The sequence below is a fragment of the Ictidomys tridecemlineatus genome, chromosome 4 (assembly GCF_052094955.1).
Source record: "Ictidomys tridecemlineatus isolate mIctTri1 chromosome 4, mIctTri1.hap1, whole genome shotgun sequence".
NCBI lineage: Eukaryota > Metazoa > Chordata > Mammalia > Rodentia > Sciuridae > Ictidomys > Ictidomys tridecemlineatus.
Genome location: NC_135480.1, coordinates 200,441,912 through 200,455,791, shown reverse-complemented (window position 1 = coordinate 200,455,791; position 13,880 = coordinate 200,441,912). Strand labels below are relative to the sequence as shown.

The 13,880-nt window shown below is 35.8% G+C and overlaps 1 protein-coding gene and 1 long non-coding RNA gene across 8 annotated transcripts in view; one reads left to right on the top strand and one right to left on the bottom strand.

Annotated features, from left to right (window-relative positions):
* The window catches only part of Nr6a1 (nuclear receptor subfamily 6 group A member 1), a 229,022-nt gene that overhangs the window by 18,273 nt on the left and 196,869 nt on the right, over positions 1 to 13,880 (top strand). The window lies entirely within an intron of this gene.
* The window catches only part of LOC110597741 (uncharacterized), an 83,901-nt gene continuing 78,866 nt past the window's right edge, over positions 8,846 to 13,880 (bottom strand). For both annotated transcript variants that reach the window (XR_013438294.1, XR_013438295.1), the window contains one exon: positions 8,846 to 10,628. This is a non-coding gene — a long non-coding RNA (uncharacterized LOC110597741). The remainder of the gene's footprint in view (positions 10,629 to 13,880) is intronic.

The following is a 13,880-nucleotide window of genomic DNA, read 5'->3' as shown; positions in this document are numbered from 1 at the left end:
CCAGTCTAAATAAAATAATGACATCTCTGTTTTTTTTTTTTTTTTGCCTAAAGTAATGCCACTCAGTCTGAGTAGCAGATACATATGTTTAGGTAGGTATTGTATTAGGGTGTGTGAGGGGTTATAGTTATATCAGTAATTAAAAAAATTTTTTTTGACATTTATTTTAATTATTTATATGTGGTGTTGAGAATTGAACCCAGTGCCTCACACATGCCAGGCAAGTGCACCACCACTGAGCCATAGCTCCAGCCCAGCAAATTGTTATTATGATGTAGTGATTATTAGGTGTATTTGAGCATGAGTTTTCAAATTAGACCTAAGGTAAATCCTTTGTTTCCTATTATTTGACTTTTTGGAGGAGTGTTAAAAGCTTGTGGAATCGCCACATAGATTTTACTGGGGAATGAAATGAGATAGTACGTGAAGAACCTAGAATGTAGCTGTATAACTTATTTAAGAATGTTAATTCCTGAGTTAATTTCCTTTTCTGAATTTGATATGAAATCATATGAGCAATAAAGGTATACAGTCTAAATAAAATAATGTAAATAAAGTTACTGAGTTCACAGGTCAAACAAACCAGTTCAGCAAAATCCACATCACTGAAAACCAGTTTGCCACATGTTCAGTTTACTTAATATCTAATGCAATAAAAGTCAGTTTGCTAAGTCATATTTGTAGAATTTACAGAATCATTGTTAATTTTCCTCTCCTTTATCCTGTCTTCCTTTCCTTTCTGGAACTTCCTTTCCCATTCCCTGCAACCTACACTAGTCTGGATTTTTCCACCAGCAGAGGTCCTCTTCCTCTTCCAGTTCTTTCTAGCAACAGGAACAGAAAGCTAGGAGAAAGACAAATGAACATTCTTGAAAACACTGTTATCCTGTCAGTTGTCACTTGGCAGAAATCCTTAAAGCTAATCAAAACGACCCATCAGTATTAATTGTAATAAACTACCTAAATACTAAAGCAAATTTTGGGTAAATTTAGAAAATTGGTAGTTTGGAGATTTGGTGATTTGGTGAATTGAGTTGGAATTACTTCACAGATTTGGAGAAATTAGGAAATACATATAAAATAAAGTGGCCATTCACATAGGAGTAAGACTATTTTATTTTTATTTTTTTAAAAAGTACTCATTTATTTTTTGTGGTGTTAGGGATGGAACCCAGGGACTCTGACGTGCTAGGCAAGCATCTACCACTGAGCCACATCCTCAGTCTTTGGTGTTTTTGTTAGGAGCATTCTACTTAGGGTTGGATCTTTTCCTTTTTTCTCCTCCTATGGGGTTTTTCACCTGTGAGTTCTAGTTGATTAATAGCAGATGATGAAATGATCAAAACTGGTTCATGGGCCACCAATCACTTGGTGATTATAGCAATTTGAATTTGCCTTAATGAAGTATCTTAATTTCGCCTGGACTTCTGTTATAGTATGGCCCCTCCTTTCTTGGTACCTTCTGGGGTTTGATTTCTCAGTGATTTAAGATATGTACCATTCTTTGTGTAGCTCTTTATTCCCAGTCACTTGCTTGTAACTAAATCATTAGCCTTAGGAGATTAAACTGCAACTTTATCAGGGTAAAAAGCAAGGCGAGGTCCCTGGAGGTTCTTAGTGGGAAGTATTACAACCAGAGGAAATGCTCAGGTTTTAATATACAGGAAGCCTAGCTTCCCTAACCCTTCTCCATATACTCTTTCCCTAGAGGTCTCTAAAAGTGCTTTCAGATAATATTCTTTAGTTGTTGAGCACTCGGTACCAGGCATTGGGTTAAACTTATTTGTGTAATCCTTTCTGTAGTTTTGAAAGATTGTGATAGGCCCATATTATAGTTAGGTTATTTTTTAATTCTAAGCCTCTGTTAATCTATCAGCACTTGTATCACTATTCCAGTAAACCAGTTTGTGTATGTGTTGCTGGGGATTGAACCCAGGGCCTCGAACATAGAAAGCATGTGCTTTAAACTAGTATTTTTCAAACTTTAGTTTTTTCTTTATTGCCATCATGATTTTTGCCATTTTCTAATATAGTTTATTTAATATTTGGATTTATTTAATAGTTAATACTTTACAGCCAAAGGAATTAACTATTTTGGGTTATAGTTAATAAAAGCATTAAGTATAACTATTTAAGACAAAGTTTGTCATTATTTTAAACAAAAAATTATTTACCACAACAGAAGGTAACAGTTAAAATATGTTCCATGAAAATAAAATTGTGGTGGCTGTGGCTCAGTGGTAGAGCACTTGCCTAGCATGTGTGAGGCCCTGGGTTCGATTCTCAGCACCACATATGAATAAACAACTAAAGTGAAAAATCCATTGGCAACTAAAATAAATAAATAAATAAATAAACGAACAAACAAATAAATAATAAAATTGTGTTAAGTTCTGACTAGATGCTATTGTCTACCAGTCTCTGATTAGGCCTTTCATACAAAGGTTGATTAATTTGGTATTACTAGTACCAAACTGAAATTTTTCTTCTGATACTGTCAGAAGGATTGAAAGAGAATTGAACAGGTAATAGCTTTGAAATAAAGTTTTCTCTTTGAACCACTTAAAATTGTGAAGTGGTCATCTTGCTTTGTGAAACACTAACACAAGTGATGGTGTGCTCATTAGATGAATAAACTGAGACTTAGAGGGGAGGACATTTGTTTTAAGTTTGAACCAGTAGTTCTACACACCTTAACTACTTAAGCACACCCTCTTCTTCCTTCCTTTCTTTTCCTTATATTTAACCTCAGTCAACTTCTGTCACTCTTATTGCTTTTTTTCTTTTCTTCCTCATCTGGGAGAATTCAGCTGACTCCAGAATGGAGGAGATTTTTAGATGCATATTTCTGATGTTTTGTTATTTTTACTTAACTATTGTGTGAGAGAGTTTCATCTGAAGGAACTCAGGTCTTTTTGAAAACATTGCATTTCTTGAATGCAGTTCTCTGAGTTGGATGTAAAATAATTTTGTAGGCACTTATACCCCTACATAAAGTGATTGTTGAACTAACTATAAAAAGTCATAAATCTTCCTTTGACTTTGAATTAGATAGTGTTGGGATGTGCATTTGAAAAAAGAAAATGCTAGCAATTTTTGAAACAGTTGTTATCTCAAATGAAATTGAAGTAGTAGATTTTATTGTCTTTTGTAGTTTTATAATTCATATTTATAATAATTATCATTTTAGTGGGTTATGTTCTGTTGGAGACAATAGATACCAGATATAACTATCATAATTAGAGTCTAGATTATAATTTAATTTGAATTCTAAAGATGCCCTTCTTTTGAAAAAGGTAATTATTTTAATTTGATTTTAAATTAAATATTTTAAAAATCTTTTAAACTTTATGATAAGAAAAAGCAGTCTATTGACATTTTTTTAATTTAATTTTGTATTGTGTTGGTTACTTCAAACACAAAAAGAGGAACTTTTATATCCTGTATTTAAATACTATGTTCCACTGGTTACACACAAAAAAGATTACAGTCTGAATTATATATATATATATATATATTTTTTTTTTAGAGAGGAGAGAGAGAGAGAGAGAGAATTTTTAATATTTATTTTTTAGTTCTCGGCAGACACAACATCTTTGTTGGTATGTGGTGCTGAGGATCCAACCCGGGCCGCATGCATGCCAGGCGAGTGCGCTACCGCTTGAGCCACATCCCCAGCCCCAGTCTGAATTATTTTAAAGAACATCTTTGCATTTGGAAAGAAATTATGGAGGGATTTTCTTAGAAGTCAGATTTTCCTATGTCTCACTTATTGGACTGTATGTACGCTAGGCATATCTTTGAATATTTACTGTAAATTCTTGATAAATCATCTATGAAACCTATTTCTAATAGGTTTCTAGCCTTAGGGACTAAATTGATTTAGTGTATGGAGGACCACACTTGGTTTAATTAATATTTTATTAAAAACTTTCTGATACTTGGTATATCCTAAATGTATAATTCACCACTCTGAAACACTTTCAATCCAGAATTTAGCTCAGGGTAAGATTTGTCAGTATGGGTTGGGGATGTAGCTCAGAGGTGGAGTGCTTGCCTAGCATTAGCATGTGCAAGTCCTCCCCACTTGGGGAAAAATTGTCAGCATGCCTTGGAATGAAGTAAGCAAGATTTCAAACTCGAAGTTTGAAATTTTATTCTTAAGCTCATATCTACACAATCTAGAAAAAGTTTTACCACTTAAATTATAAATCACACAAAAACCATAATTTTTGTCTTTAGAGCACACATTAAATTATATGTGTTCAGGGCTGGGAATGTGGCTCAAGCGGTAGAGCGCTCACCTGGCATGTGCGCAACGCTGGGTTCAATCCTCAGCACCACATAATAAAATAAAGATGTTGTGTCCCTCGAAAACTAAAAAATAAATATTAAAAACAATTCTCTCTCTCTCAAAAAAAAATTATATGTGTTTTTATTAAGAAGAAAGTTTCTGGGGCTGGGGATGTGGCTCAAGTGGTAGCGCGCTCACCTGGCATGCGTGCGGCCTGGGTTCGATCCTCAGCACCACATACAAACAAAGATGTTGTGTCCGCCGAAAACTAAAAATAAATAATAAAAAATTAAAAAAAAAAGAAAGTTTTTTTCTTGACTGAACTATGATTTTTAAAAAATTTCCATTAATGTCCACGTTTAGCCTAATTAGTGCTGGGGTATGACTAGTGTCATTCTCTTAAGATTTTGTAGTTAATGATTTACCTTTTGTTTTTTCTTAAACTGAAATTTATTGTGTGCTCATTGTGGGTTAATTATATGCAGAAATCTTTTTTTTTTTTTCAGTTGAATGATTGTTTTTGTTTATTTGTTCCACTCCAGTTAAATGTCATAAACAGTGGCTGGTACTCTTGTGGCTCAGTGGCAGTGGTATTGGTGCAGGGGAAAGTTGGATATGCTTGGATTTGAATTCTCCACAGATTTTTCTGGGCCTCAAGTCAGGTTATTTAACCTCTGTCAATATCAATTCACCGTCAGTTAAACAGGGGTTAACTTCACTCTGAGGTTGTTAAGAGAGTATGAGAAGTGCAGTTCCTGGCACATAGTAAGCACTTAAAAATATTTCTCTCCTCCTTTTTCTTCTATCACCACTATTAGCATTTTCCCCAGCTTCAGCTTTCTCTCCACATCAGGGGAGCATATCACAGGATAATCAGATGTCGTTTTCCCTACTTTCCTATACACTTTTAAAAAAAAAATCTGACAACATTAGGTTTACATTTTCCTTATCTATATCTCAAGATCAACAAATCTGATGATTAATAGTAGCTGAAAGATGGCTCTTGACGTTAAGCAAAATGAGAGAAAATTCTGTTCTACTTTTTTTTTTCCATATTGATGTGCACATATTCCATTAAATCAGTGTTGGGAATAGGTTTTTATTTTTAAAAGACATTAAATGTTAGTTTAGGCCATTATCCCCAACCATGAATAGCTTGGGCATACATATACTCTGCTCCCTGGTCTTTAAAATGAACTGGGTGTGGTGGCACCTGTAATCCCAGCAGCTCCAGAGGCTGAAGCAGTAGAATAGTGAGTTCAAAGCCAGTCTCAGCAAAAGTGAGGCACTAAGCAACTCAGTGAGATTCTGTCTCTAAATAAAACACAAAAAAGGGCTGAGGATGTGGCTTAGTGGTTCAGTGCCCCTGACTTCAGTATCCAGTACCAAAAGAAAAGAGAAGAAAGCAAGCAAGCAAGCAAAACTTTTTGAAATCAATCAGTTGAAACTGAGCTAAGCTGAAGATGCACGTAGCTATTTGGCAAATCCAGATTTCTACACTTTTGGGGAGCCATGATTGATAGGGCTGATACTACAGCCTCACACTTCCAGGTCTTTTTATTAGGAAGAAAGAATAGGCTTGGGTACCATCCTTTTTTTGTTGTTGTTTTTGGTTTTTTAATTTTAATTTTTTTAATTAGCTACACATGACATTACAATGATCTTGGCAATTCATACATTTCAATCAATTAGGGTATAATTTCTCATTTTTCTGATTGTACAGATTGCAAAATCACACTGGTCAGAGTCACCTATATACATACAGCAATCATAATGTCTATTCTATTCTGCTTCCCTTCCTATCCCCCTTCCCCTCACTGCAGAAATCTTATAAGGAATAATATTATATGTTGCTGATGTGAGAACTGAGAACAGTAAAGTGATTTGACCCAGTAAATGGTAAAAATGGGACACAAATCCAGGTGTTTGAATTCAAAGTTTGCATTTTGGATCCTCTTTTACCAAAAGCTGAAGCTGTTTGCACTCTGAGAAATCTGGTAGGTATTTAGGAGACATTGCTTTAATATCAGATACAAGAATTAAAAAACCAGAGAGGAATGTCTCCTCCATTTTTAACCTTAGGGATAGATATAGCATGTTCTTTGAAAATTGTTTAAAAATCTTAGCCCATCCTGTCCCGCCCTTTTTTGGTACTAGAGATTGAACCCAGAGGTGCTTTACTACACTAAGTTACATCCCCAGACTGCCCCTCCTCTTTTAAAAATTCTTTATTTTGTAAATTGCTTAGGACCTCACTAACTTGCTCAAGCTGATTTCAGATTTGTGATTCTCCTGTCTCAGCCAACCAAGTTGTTGGTATTACAGGCATGCCTGGCTTAATTTTATTCTTACCTGATCATGATTTTTTTTTTTTTTTGGTACCAGGGATAGAAGTTAGGGACACTTAACGACTGAGCCACATCCCCAGGCCTTTTTTGTTTTTTATTTAGAGACAGGGTCTTACTAAGTTGCTGAGGCTGACTTTCAACTTGTGATCTTCCTGCTTCAGCCTACTGAGCTGCTGGTATTACCACTGTGCCTTGCCATGATTTTTTAAACATAATTATATGTAGTAAGTCCAAACCCACTGTGTGCTGTTGGAGAAAGATGCTGTTGTAAGTTTCGAAACAAATTCTTGCCAATTCTTTACTTGCCAGTGAAGAGGCAAGTAAAGAATATCTTGCTTAAATGTTGGATGTGGGCATGTGACAGAGAAGCGTATCTCTAGAATGGAAGACTTCTGATCCTTAATGCCTTTTAGGAAATAAAACACAATAGCATTAGGCTAAATATTATTGAGAAAAAGATGAAGAATGATTAATGTAAACACAAGAGCCATAATGTGGTAGGGACTATAAATAACCAATGTATTTCTACAGTTTTAATTCCTATGCCAGTTTGTATTTTGGTTTACCTTAATTGACTTTACAAGTATTCCCTTTTCATTTTGACAGTATTTGCTTTTTAAAAATTATGATCACTTCAGATTCTCAGAAATGTGAGGCATATTCAAAGGGAAGATTATTAGAGATAGATCAGAACATCTGTATACCAGATAATGATCTCTTACTCTGGAAGCCCAGTACTCTCAGTATTTCACTTAGTGTTGAGATGTAGGGAAATAAGAATGCAATTCTAACATGTTTTTGCTAATGCATGATAATTCTAGAAGAGGAACTTCCTCTCTGAACCTGATGCATTTTTTTTTTTTTAAGAGAGAGTGAAGAGGGAGGGGGACAGAGAGAGAGAGAGAGAGAATTTTAACATTTATTTATTTTTTTCTTAGTTCTCGGCGGACACAACATCTTTGTTGGTATGTGGTGCTGCTGAGGATCGAACCCGGGCCACACGCATGCCAGGCGAGCGCGCTACCGCTTGAGCCACCTCCCCAGCCCCAACCTGATGCATTTATAACAGGTGTTGAACACTATAAGGAAGCATGTATTATATGAGTAGGGTTGTGATTTTAGTAAGGTAGGGTAAGATTAGAATCTGTAGCACTTAAATATACCCTAATTATGTATTTTGTTGATTGGGAGATCTGAGACATGAAGTCAGTTTTCCCGGCCTTGTCAAGAAATCAGCATCTCAAAAACAGCACTAAAGGAAAACTTAATAGACTTAATAAAAGTTCCTTTTCCTTCTGTGTGCATAGAATGTAATATTTTCTTACAGCTGCTGCAAATGTTTTAAATTTTTTTATTTTTATATTTTAGTTTTAGGTGAACACAATATTTTTACGTGGTGCTGAGAATTGAACCCAGTGCCTTACTAGGTGAGCGTGCTACCACTTGAGCCACATCCCCAGCCCATTTTAAATTTTTTAATCAAAAAGTCTTGCCAGGCATAGTGGCTCATGCCTGTAATCCCAGTGGCTTGGGAGGCTGAGACAGGAGGATTGCAAGTTCAAAGCCAGCCTCAGCAAAAGTGAGGTGTTAAGCAACTTAGTGAGACCCTGTCTCTAAATAAAATACAAAATAGGGCTGTGATTGTGGCTCAGTGGTAGAGTGCTTGCCTAGCATGTGTGAGGCACTGGGTTTGATCCTCAGCACCATATAAAAATAAATAAAGGTATTGTGTCCATCTACGACTAAAAAATTTTTTTAAATAAAAAAGTTTTAAGTATTTATATTTGTACTTTGGAGGGTGAAGATTAGAGTGACACAATGATAATAATGGGTGACTTGTATTGAACATTTACTATGTGCCAAGTACTCTTACAAGTGCTTTTTATTTATTATTCAATCCTTATGGAGTAAATCCTACTTTTTCCTTTTTTAAATCAGAAAAATGTGGAAGCCTTTGATACCATGGTTAGTATTTAAATCACAGAAATGCTACAAACGTTAATTCTTGTTCATAATTTCTTCTTTCTGTAAAATGTGGGCTAGTGAGGGATAGAAGAGATTAGAAATGATTTGTAGTATCCCTGAACTCATGTTACTCAAGTGTTAGCATTGTAAGATCTTTGTATAATTTTATTATTATAAGATCTGTTATTGCCAAAGCCAATGTCTCGGCTTGGCACCAGAATCACGAGGCACTCACAGCTTTGTAGGTTCAAACAGCAATTCTTTATTCCCGCTCTCACACCGCCTCCACACAGGTCCAGGGGCAAACACGTTCTGCCATCTACCCGCACAATTCACCTACTCCACGAGGCTATCTCCAAATCTCATGTTTTTCTCACGAGAACTCAACGGGAACAAGCAGCAATAACCTTCAACTTCCAACTTCCCTAAAACCCATTATCTTAAACTAGCAACGCCTTAAACTCAAGGAGCCGGTTACTTCCTCAAACCTGATCAGCTCTAAACCCAGATCCGCCTTGGTCCTTGAGCAAGGTCACCTTATTAAAGCATGCATGCAATGTCCCATCGAATGTCCTCTAAGCAGCATGGGGTAAGCTTGGCAAGGAAATTTCGATGCGTCATTCCTACTTGGTAATGGCCCTCAGCATCTCCCCCCTTCTGATTAATTAAACAACAAGCAATGTGGCTTAGGACCGTGCCTGGTAGGTTGTCCAATTCAACATGTGGTTCTTACCCGTCATGGGAGAACTGACCTTTACACGTCAATTTCCTGTCTTAGGTTGAATCCACTGCAATCAGATCAACCCGTCACTGACTACCGGTCCAGCATTCAGCCATGCTTGTGGATAGGCCTAAGCACCAGTGGGGGGGTGAGGTTCTTGCCTCACCTCTGTTGGCCCCCAAATTTTAGACCATCACTAGTAGAAGGGAGGAAGATACAGAAATGCCACGACACCAAGCCAATTGACGGCTCCTTTGGAAAAATTGCATCACTGGTGACACCATCAGCAAAGATGCCAGCATTACCACAATTAACATGGGGTGCGCTGACAAGGAAATTGTATCACTGGTGACACCATCAGCAAAAATATGCCAGCAGTACCACAATTTGCTGCACCAGACGATAGTTCACAATGCATGCAACTGATAAATAGTCCAGGCAAGTTCTGCAGGCAGTTCAAAGTGGAAGAGTCTATCAATATGTCCATTTCCTCCCAAAGTAAATCAAGTCCTTGATTGAGCATTACTTGTTGAGTTATATTCATTGATGCATCAGTTTATACAGTTTACTGTGGTAGCTATCATAGAAGCTGTGGTTTGGTTTTCTTAGTCTTCACCGGCACTGGGATGGAGATGGGAATTCTGGCAATGATGTTAAAGAGACATTATCCTGAACAGAGTTATTAAATATAATGAAAAGGAAAAGTGAAAGTAAACAAACAGATCTGTTAATCACCTTTAAAAACAATAGTAAGCAAACAGATCTATTAACCACCTTTGAAAACAATCATTAACAGCTGTTTACCTAATTAGATTAAACCACTTGAATCACGTGAATAAAAAAAAAATTCGGATCCATTTTTTCATGAGCGCTCCTCATATAAAAATATGGACATACACACATACTGACATGCAACACAAAACAGTGCATACATAACATACAACACATAAGACAATAATAACGGCCTTGTAGCTTTACCTAGGTAAAATCTCCATTGCAATGTTTAAAAACTCCACAGTCAAAAAATAAAACACAGTCAAAAAACAAAACCGATCAGAAAAATATTAACCTAGGTTTGTATGAGCTCAAAAATAAAATAGAACTTTATGATGTGGGAAAAATGCAATAATAAAATAGATATTGAAAAAAGGCACCGTGGTTAATCACTGTCGCAGATGTAAGAATAGCCAAGCTGGAGCTCTGGATATCAGCTGTTATGGATTTCAGTCAAATCATCTTCTTTTTCTGTAGAAATTGTTTTGGTTAACCTCTCTGGAATCCAAATCGGCTGCTGTTCTCCCTGTAGAAACACAAAAACAGAACCCCGACTCCAGACAAACACTGGGTCAGAAGCTTTCCATTGTCCTGTTAGAATATCTTTCCAAAGTACCTTAGGCTTATGTACATTTTCTGATACATATGTCTTTCCGCAGCACTAAGTCCTGATGAATCCAAATTTAGAAAGTTTAGAGTAAAAAGGGTTATTTTAAGTTTATCTTTGGGGGATAAATACCCCTTTAAGCTCCTTTTAAATTTAAGTCTTTCAAAAGCATTCTGCCTTACTTTTTAGAATTATTTTAGTCCTTTTAATTTTTAGATGTGGTTTTAAACCATTGTTGTCTTTGCCTTTTGTATTTTCTATCTGAAATACCTTTACTTGACATATTCAACCATTTTCTTTTTTTTTTTTAAAGAGAGAGTGAGAGAGAGAGGGGGACAGAGAGAGAGAGAGAATTTTAACATTTATTTATTTTTTCTTAGTTCTTGGCGGACACAACATCTTTGTTGGTATGTGGTGCTGCTGAGGATCGAACCCGGGCCGCACGCATGCTAGGCGAGCGCGCTACCGCTTGAGCCACATCCCCAGCCCCCTCAACCATTTTCTATCTTATTTCTATTTTCTAGTTTTCTTCTAAGGTTTTTATATTTACCCTTAGTTGCTTTCTTCTCTCCTAGTTTTCTTTTGTTTCCTATTTTGTGGGTTTAAAATTCTTGTCTTTCTACATCTTTATCTTCCTATATCTTTTTTATCTTTCTACGTCTTCTCTCTCTTTTTTTTTTTTTTACCTTTTTGTACTTCTGTTTTTGAAGTTTTCCACTTCAAATTTTTAATCTTCTTTATCTAAATCTTTTATATTATTATCTTCCCATTTTCTTGGGTTATATATTTTTTTTTCTCAGTCATGAAGGCATCTTAACCACCTTCAATTTAACCTTTTAAAGCCTTTTGCAATGTACTTAGACATTTTACAACTTTTTACTTTACCACACAAAGATTATCTCATCTCCCTCTTTTTGGTTTAATAAGTACATTTTAATAGTTAATAGTTTGATGAGTAAAGCAATCTTTTATCCGCCATGAAGGTATCTCGACCACCTTCAATTTAATCTTTCAAAGCCTTCCAATTATCTTCTATACTGTACTTTAAAATGTACTTTTTCACCACCTACAGCTTCACTCTTTTAAACGAGGCTTAGATTCTGTTTAAATTGCTTAATATTAGTTTACATGGCTGCCCTTCAACCAAAGGCTTTTTTTTTTTTAAACTCCATTAAGAAGCTTTGTCTCAATCTGCCATGTACAAATACCTTTTTCTTTTTTCTTCCTTTCTTAAGCTTTTAAAATAAGTCTAGTTTCCTCAAAATCTTTTTAAAGGGCATTTATAACTTTATTTACTTTACCACACAGAGATTATCTCATATAGAAACATTTTTTTCCTTTAACCTTTTATATTAAAATATATTTCCACATCTTGAACCTTTTTATCTCTTTTTTAACCATTAACCCTTTTTATAAATTCACATTCTGAAACAACCCTTATAAAATTACTCCACTTTAATAAGATAAAATACTTTCATGTTTTTAAGGTACTATTATACTGTAATTGAAACCCAACTGAAACTTCTTATACTCTTTGTATATAAATTACACATGATAGAATCTTAACACTTAGTAACCTTGTTTCAGCAAAGACACAGACCAAAGCAATATTAAACCTTTTTTCATTCACCAATTTATGAAAACACACATAATGTTTAAATATATTACCTTATGTAACTTAATAAGTAAAGAGTACTTGATTTCATATTGAGTGGTTGATATTTTAACACTTTAGCTTTGTAAATTAATCAGATGTCTGTAAAAACCAAGATCTTAGACAAGTATAGTAAACAGAACTAGCCATCTCTTTCTTGTTGAAGAAAAATCCTTCTACAGGATACCATGATTGTCCCATTGATATACTTAATAACCCATCTTTAAAAAGCCATGGGCTACATTTTTGTATTGTATCAACATATGCCCTAGCTGTTCTTGGTCTTACTGGGGTGCCTCCTTCCTCTAACAATTTCTCTTCCTCGGAGGCGAAAAACTTCAAACCTTGAGTCAACCATTTTCCCCAGTTTGCCTGAGAAAGTTCTAGGAACAGGCAACTTGAAATAAAAACAAAATAAATCAAAACAAGAACACGTTGTTTTTTGAAATGGTCACCCATTTTTTTTTTTTTTTTTGCTCTCCTTCGTGATCGAGCAAATTCACTTACCCCCAAGCTTCAGACATCCCACGTACGGGCCACCAAAATGCCAAGGTCAATGTCTCGGCTTGGCACCAGAATCACGAGCCACCACACAGCTTTGTAGGTTCAAACAGCAATTCTTTATTCCCGCTCTCACACTGCCTCCACGCAGGTCCAGGGGCAATCACGTTCTGCCGTCTGCCCGCACAATTCACCTACTCCACGAGGCTCTCTCCAAATCCCATTTTAATCTCACGAGAACTCAATGGGAACAAGCAGCAGGAACACCCTAATCCCAGCAATAATCTTCAACTTCCAACTTCCCTAAAACCCATTATCTTAAACTGGCAACGCCTTAAACTCAAGGAGCCGGTTACTTCCTCAAACCTGATCAGCTCTAAACCCGGATTTGCCTTGGTCCTTGAGCAAGGTCACCTTATTAAAGCATGCATGCAATGTCCCATCGAATGTCCTCTAAGCAGCATGGGGTATGCTTGGCAAGGAAATTTCGATGCGTCATTCCTACTTGGTAATGGCCCTCAGCATGTTATATGCAAAAAAAAAAAAAAATTAGAGGCATAGAAGGGATAGATTCCCTGGTTTTACACAAATGACTTATTAGTAGAGCAAAGCCAGTGTTCAGGTGTCTTGCCTCTCTAGTCTTATCACTTTATTGATTGTTTTTTAAAATAAATATTTATTTTTTAGTTGTAGTTGGACACAATAGCTTTATTTATTTGTATATGGTGCTGAGGATCAAACCCGGGGCCCTGCACTTGCTAGGCGAGTGCTTTACCGCTGAGCCACAACCTCATTGATGTTTTCATATTAGGAAATTGCTTTCAACATCAAAATTGGTACATTTTTATCTCTGTGTGAAGATAGTTTGAAATTAAGAATTTGTGTGTGTGTCCAGGAAAATAAAGTGGTAAAAAGTAGCTTTTCAAATGTTGGATTTATTATTTTATTTTAAAAATTAGTTCTAATTAGAACATGACATGTAGAATGCCTGACAGTAGAATGCATTTTTTAAAATT